Source organism: Dama dama, chromosome 12, assembly GCF_033118175.1.
Source record: "Dama dama isolate Ldn47 chromosome 12, ASM3311817v1, whole genome shotgun sequence".
In the NCBI taxonomy this organism is placed as follows: domain Eukaryota; kingdom Metazoa; phylum Chordata; class Mammalia; order Artiodactyla; family Cervidae; genus Dama; species Dama dama.
In genome coordinates this window covers 73,485,347-73,492,380 of record NC_083692.1, presented here as the reverse complement: position 1 = coordinate 73,492,380, position 7,034 = coordinate 73,485,347, and positions in this window count along the sequence as shown.

The following is a 7,034-nucleotide window of genomic DNA, read 5'->3' as shown; positions in this document are numbered from 1 at the left end:
TGCAGCATTATTAACAATAGCCAAGGTATGGAAACAATCCAAGTGTCCACTGACAGGTGAATGGAAAAAGAAAGTGTGATATTTACATTCAGTGGAATATTATTCAACCTTGAAAAGAAATCCTGCCATTTCCAACTGTAAGAATTAAATTGGAAGACATGGTACTAAGTGAAATAACCATTCACAGAAGGACAGATACTGCATGATTCCATTTATATGACAAATGCTATCAAGGTATAAGTTTGTGAAAGAGATTTTTTTCTAATTCTAATGCTTTTCAGTTATGTTAAATGAATAAGTTCTAGAGATCTGCTATGCAACATAGTACCTATAGTTAACAATATACTATTTTACACTTCAAAATTTGTTAAAATGGTAGATATCATGTTAAGTGTTCTTACCACAAAAAACAAATGTATGCTAATATGCATATATATAAAACAAAGGGCACAGGAAATTTAAGGATGTATTGCATATGACTGTTACTTTGATTGTGGTGATTGTATCATGGATGTTTGCATGTATCCAAAGATATTAAGTATGTTCAGTTTTTCATGTATCAATTATACCTCAATAAAGCTGACACATATCAGTCATCTTATTTATATATATATATATATATATCAGATATGTATGTAAATATGTGATATATATATATATCCACACAATAGAGACAGAGGTGGAAACAGAACCAAAAAAGTATACATCTATATTATATAAATATATTATTTAAAAAATAATAAAACTACTATATAATTCTTCACACCATTAAATTTTTTACTTCAGAATCTTTATTTCTTTATTTTTAGTTAGATGGCTTTTTTAATAGTTGACATTTTATAATAGATTCAGGTATACGCCATAGTTATTCAATATGTTTATAGATTATATACCATACAAAGTTATATACCTTACAAAGTTATTCTTGACTCCATTCCTTGTGCTGTATATTACACTCCTGTGGCTTATTTGTTTTATAACTGAAGTCTTAATCCCCTTCGTGTGTTTCACCCAAGCCCTTCTGGTTACCAAGTTTGTTCTCTGTATCTGAGTCCATTTCTGTTTCGTAATGTTTGTTTGTTTTGTTTCTTAGAGTCCATGTATAAGTGAAAACATAAAGCATTTGTCTTTCTGTGACTTGTTTCACATAGCATAATACCCTGCAGGTTTATCCATGTGGTTGCAGAGTTTAAGGCTAAGGTATATACACCACATCTTTACACACTCACCTGTGGACAGACACTTAGGCTGTTTCCATACTTTGCCTATTATAAATAATGCTGCAGTGAACATCAGTGTACACATATCCTTTCAAGATAAGTGATTTCATTTTCTTCCAACAAACACCCAAGAGTGGAATTGCTGAGTCACATGGTATTTTTATTTTTAATTTTTGGCGAACTTCCATACTGTTTTCCATAGCAGCTGCGCCAATTTACATTCCCACCTGCTCATTTTTCTTTCCATCTTTTTGATATTGAGTTGTATGAGTTATTTATATAGTTTGCCTATTAACCTTTTATCAGATATCATTTCCAAACATCTTGTCCACTTAGTAGATTGCTCTTCCATTTTATTGGTGGTTTCCTTCCTTATGCAAAATCTTTTGGGTTTTTTTTTAGGTTGATGTAGTCCCATTGTTTACTTTTGTTTTTGTTGCCCTTGCTTGAGGAGACAGATCCAAAAAAATATTACTACGACTAAATTAAAGAGCAACTAAATATGAAGATAGCATAGGTCATGTTTTCTCCTAGGTGTGTTGTGGGTTTGGGGCTGATCTTTAAGTTTTTAATCCATTTTGAGTTTATTTTTATATTGGGTGTGACAAAATGATATAGTTTCATTTCTTTACATGTAGTTGTCCAGTTTTCCCAACATTGTCTATTCCCCATTGTATATTCTTTTCTCCTTTGCCCATAGACAAATTGACTGCATTTGCATGTCTGAGCTTTCTATTCTGTTCCATTGATCTATGTGTCTGTTTTTGTGCCAGTATCATGCTGTTTTGATTACTATGACTGTGTGTACATGCTCAGTCTTGTCCAATTCTTTGTGACCCCATGATTTGTAACCCACCAGGCTCCTATGTCCATGAGATTCTCCAGGTAAGAATATTGGAGTGGGCTGCCACACCCTCCTCCAGGGGATCTTCCCAATCCAAGAATTGAACTCATGTCTCCTGCGGCTCCTACATTGGCAGGCAGATGCTTTACCACTGAGTCACCTGGGAAGCTATAGCATTGTAGTGTAGTTTGAGGTCAAAGAGTATGAATACCTCTATTTTATTATTATTATTATTATTTTGGCTATGCTGGGTCTTCATTGCCATGCATGGGCTTTCTTCAATTGCAGCGAGCAGGAACTACTCTAGTTGCAGTGCATGGACTTTTCACTGTGATGGCTTTTCTTGTTGTGGAGTGTGGGCTGTAGGCACACTGGCTTTAGTAAGTGCAGCATGCAGGCTCAGTAGTTGTGACCCATGGGCTTAGTTGCCCCAGGAAATGTGGAATCTTCCTAGACCAGGGATGGAACCTGTGTCCCCTGCATTGGCAGGTGGATATTTTACTAGACTAGCAAGGAAGTCCTACAATACCTCTAGTTTTGTGTGTATTTCTCAAAATTATTTTGGCTGTTCAGGATATTTCATGATTCCATACAAATTTAGGGCTTCCCTGGTGGCTCAGATGGTAAAGAATCTGCCTGAAATGAGGGAGACCTGGGTTCAATCTCTGGGTCAGGAAGATCCCTTGGAGAAGGCAATGGGTATCCTTTCCAGCATTCTTGCCTGGAGAATTGCTTGGACAGAGAAGCCTGGCAAGCTACAGTCCATGGGATCACAAAGAGTCAGACATGACTGAACAGCTATCATACAAATTTAATTATTGTTTATTCTAGGTTCTGTGAAAAATGCCATGGATATTTAGATTGAGAGTGCCCTGAATCTGTAGACTGCCTTGGGTGGTATAAATATTTTAATGACATTAACTCTTTCAATCCATGAACACAAAATTTCTTTTCACTTATTTGGGTCATCTTCAGTTTCTTTCATTAATATCTTCTAGTTTTCAGAGTATAGGTCTTTCACCTCCTTGATTAAATTTATTCATAGGTATTTTATTCTTTTGGATGCAATTGTAAATAGGATTGCTTTCTTGATTTCTCTGGATTAGTGTATAACAATGCAACAAATTTCTGTATATTACTTTTGTATCCTGCAACTTTACTGAATTCATTTATTAGTTCTAATAGTTTTTTGGTGGAGTCTTTTTTTTTTTTTTTTTTTGAAGGGTTCACCTTGTCTTCATTCATTACACTTCACATGGTGGAGTCTTTAGGTTTTTCTACATTTAGTATCATGTCATCTGCAAATAGTGACATTTTTGTTTCTTACCTTTTAATTTGAATGCCTTTTCTATTTCTTGTCTGATCACTGTGGCTAAGACTTCTAACACTGTGTTGACTAAAAGTACCAAAAACAGGCATCCTCATCTGGTTCCTGATCTTAGAGGAAAAACTTTCAGCTTTTCAACGTTGAGTATGCAAATAAATTGTAAAACTGTGAAGATGAAAAAGAGAAATTCCTTAAAAATATATATTCATAGTTTTTCTTGAATAAGTTCTAATACATTATGCATATTTTAAGCATACATATATACTTTACAAATGAGTCAAATTAAACTTCATAATGTTTGTAAATATATACTTATTTATTAAAATTATTTTTCAAAAAGGCAAAAGTAGCATAAACCAAAACACCTAGAATATTGATTACACCTGAGTGGGAAGCAGAGTAAAGGAATAGAAGTTAGGAGAATATGTGCAATGATAGGTGGGATCACCGGTATTATACTTTCTAACTTAAATATGTGCTACATATTTTATAAATATGTAATATTTTATAACAAAAATTAAGAAAATTTTAATTGGATAAGTAAATAGCAATTTTATTTTTTAGGTTTATAAAGATTAAAATTAATTATACATCCACCTTTTGCAAAGGTGGGACAAACTAGTCCTCTAATTCACTGCTGGTGAAGGAATTTTAAATTGACCCAACCATTTTAGAGGACAATTTTGCAATATATAATGAAACCTTACAAATATATTTCAGCATAGTGATTTCATTTCTGTTAAGTTGTCATGAGTAAGGAGTCAAAGCTTTATATATACAATGATATACATCAAGGTCTTTCATAGCAGTACTGTTGGTAACTGATAATTGGAAATGACCCTATGGTCTGTAGCCAGCCAGAACCTCCTCTGTGGGATTCTCCACTCAATAATACTGGAGTGGGCTGCCATGCCCTCCTCCAGTGGATCTTCCTGACCCAGTGATCAAACCCATGACTCCTGCATTGGCAGGTGGATTCTTTACCACTAGCACCATGTGGGAAGCTCAAATACATAAATAAATATCTCAAAAGAAACATAACAAAATTTTAACTGTTGTGTTTCAGTGGGATTATTTTTGGTGACTTTTTTCCTCTTCTTTTTTGTGCTTATCTATATCTAAGCTGGAGAAGGAAATGGCAACCCACTCCAGTATTCTTACCTGGAGGATCCCAGGGACGGCAGAGCCTGGTGGGCTGCCGTCTATGGGGTCGCACAGAGTCGGACATGACTGAAGCGACTTAGCAGCATATGTAAGCTACAAATGTACTTTAGACTCCACTAGTTTGTTATCCTGAAAAAGTTAACACAAAATGTTTGTTATAAATCTACCAGATTTTCCCATTCTTTTCTATACCTTCTGATTCAGAAGGAAAGAGTTGTTTCTTTCTCCTCCTCAGCTTTTGTTTACCATTGCTGTTTGCACAAATAATTGTTGACTTCCTACTCTAAGGCAGGCAAATATTACTGACTTCCTGCATAAATTGGGTATCCCTCTAGGTACAAAGGGCTTCCCAGTTGGCGCTAGTGGTAAACAACCCTCCTGCCAGTGCATGAGACTTAAGAGATATGGGTTCAATCCCTGGGTCAGAAAGATTCTATGGAGGAGGGAAGGACAGCCCACTCCAGTATTCTTGCCTGGAGAATCACATGGACAGAAGGCCCTGGTGGGCTATAGTTCATAGGGTCACACAGAGTTGGACAAGACTGAAGCGACTTAGCATGCACGCACGCTAGGTACAAATAACAAAAATTCTTATTTCCTGATTTATAGACCTTTCTTTCCAGTGGGAGAAAAAAAACTAACAAAGCAATCTCTCAAATAGATTTTTTTAAAAAGTCATGAAGGTATTAAACAAAGCATATGGTATAGAATAACAAGAGTAGTAAGGCAAAAACTTCCTTAGATAAGAATTTTTTCTGTGTTGGCCTTCAAGCTGATATCTGGATGAAGAGAAGGAACCAGCCCTACGTTTACCTAGGCAAAACTCTCCACGAGTGAAATGCAGGGCCAGTGTACAGGTCTCAGACCATGAGCTTGGTATACTCAAGCAACAAGTCCAAAATGGCTAAGAAGAAGGAAAAGGCTCAATGAAGTTGGCAGGGTCAAATCTTTTCAGGCTTCGTGGACCCTGGTTAGGCAATGAGGTACAGTAGGGATCCATCCTCTGGCATGCTGTGGCATCAGTCTACCCTTAGCCTTCAGAGCTCTCCAGAAGCTTCTCTCCTTCCCAAGGCATGCACTTACCTCAGAAGATGAGTCAGCATGACTTCTAACTCCATTCCATAATGTTCACAAATTCATGAATCCCCTCTACTCAAACCTTTTTGTTCAGTCTGCCCACCCAACCGCACTCCTTACTTACTTGCAATGATTTTTGCCTTGGAGATCCATTGTCCCTTCCTAAAATTAAATTATATACTTCTAACACAGTTTTCTACAGCTCCTGACACAGGATTTAGATACAGCAAATATTCAGTACATTTTCTGATTAATTGAATTTCTATTTATGCAATTTTTTGCATAAGCTAGTCTGCTTGATGAATTCCTCCAGAACATTAAAAAGCACCATAGAATAATATATATATATATGTATATATATATATATATATATATATATACAAATGACATACAACTCGACCACAAAAAAGAATGAAATATTGCCATTTGCAGCAACATAAATGGACTTAAAGAATATGCTTAGTGAAATGTCAGAGAGAGACAAATACAACATGATATCACTTATATATGCTCTAAAAATAATACAAATGAATCTGTATACAAAGCAGAAATAGACTCACAGACACAGAAAACAAATTTATGGTTACCAAGGAGGAGAGGAGGAATAAATTAGAATTATGGGATTAAGAGATACAAAAAATACTGTACAAGAATAAATAAGCAACGGGGATTTACTGTATAGCACAGGGAATTATACTCAATATCTTATAATAACCTATAACGGAATATAATCAGAAAAAATCACTATGCTATATATCTGAAACTAACATAATATTGTAAATCAACTATACTCCAGTTAAATAATAAAAACAAACTTTCCTTTAAAAAAAAGAACAGTGAGATACTCGTTGAATACTTATACTATTTCTGAATGGTATATTTATTTTTTAATAATTACATGCAACATTTTAACACATGGAAAGTTTAATACATTTCTTCATTATACAGTTTAGTAATAGATTTTCTTTTTATTTCTTCATTTATACAGTTTTGTAATAAATTTTCTTTTGTAATTTCTACACTTTGTTTTATTTAGTTATTAACCTCATTCTCATAATATAGATATCTTTTTTTTTAAATTCAGTATTGCCTCTTATCTAAAAAATATTCAATCCATTTATAATCATTTAGTCTCACATAATTATCATTGTCATATAAAAATAGTGATTCTTGCTTAGGAAAAATCATAAACACTGAGGAGTAGAAATTTACATGACCGGGTCTCAAAACATTTGATTAATTAATAAGATTAATGCCTCCTGAGTTGTCACTCTATGAGTTATCCAAAATTTAATATTCTAATCCTAACTAAATGAAAACACCTTATTATTAATTAAATCTGGGTGTGGATGGCAAAATTAAGATGTTAGAAGCCTCAAATTCTCAGTTACATAGGTAGTTT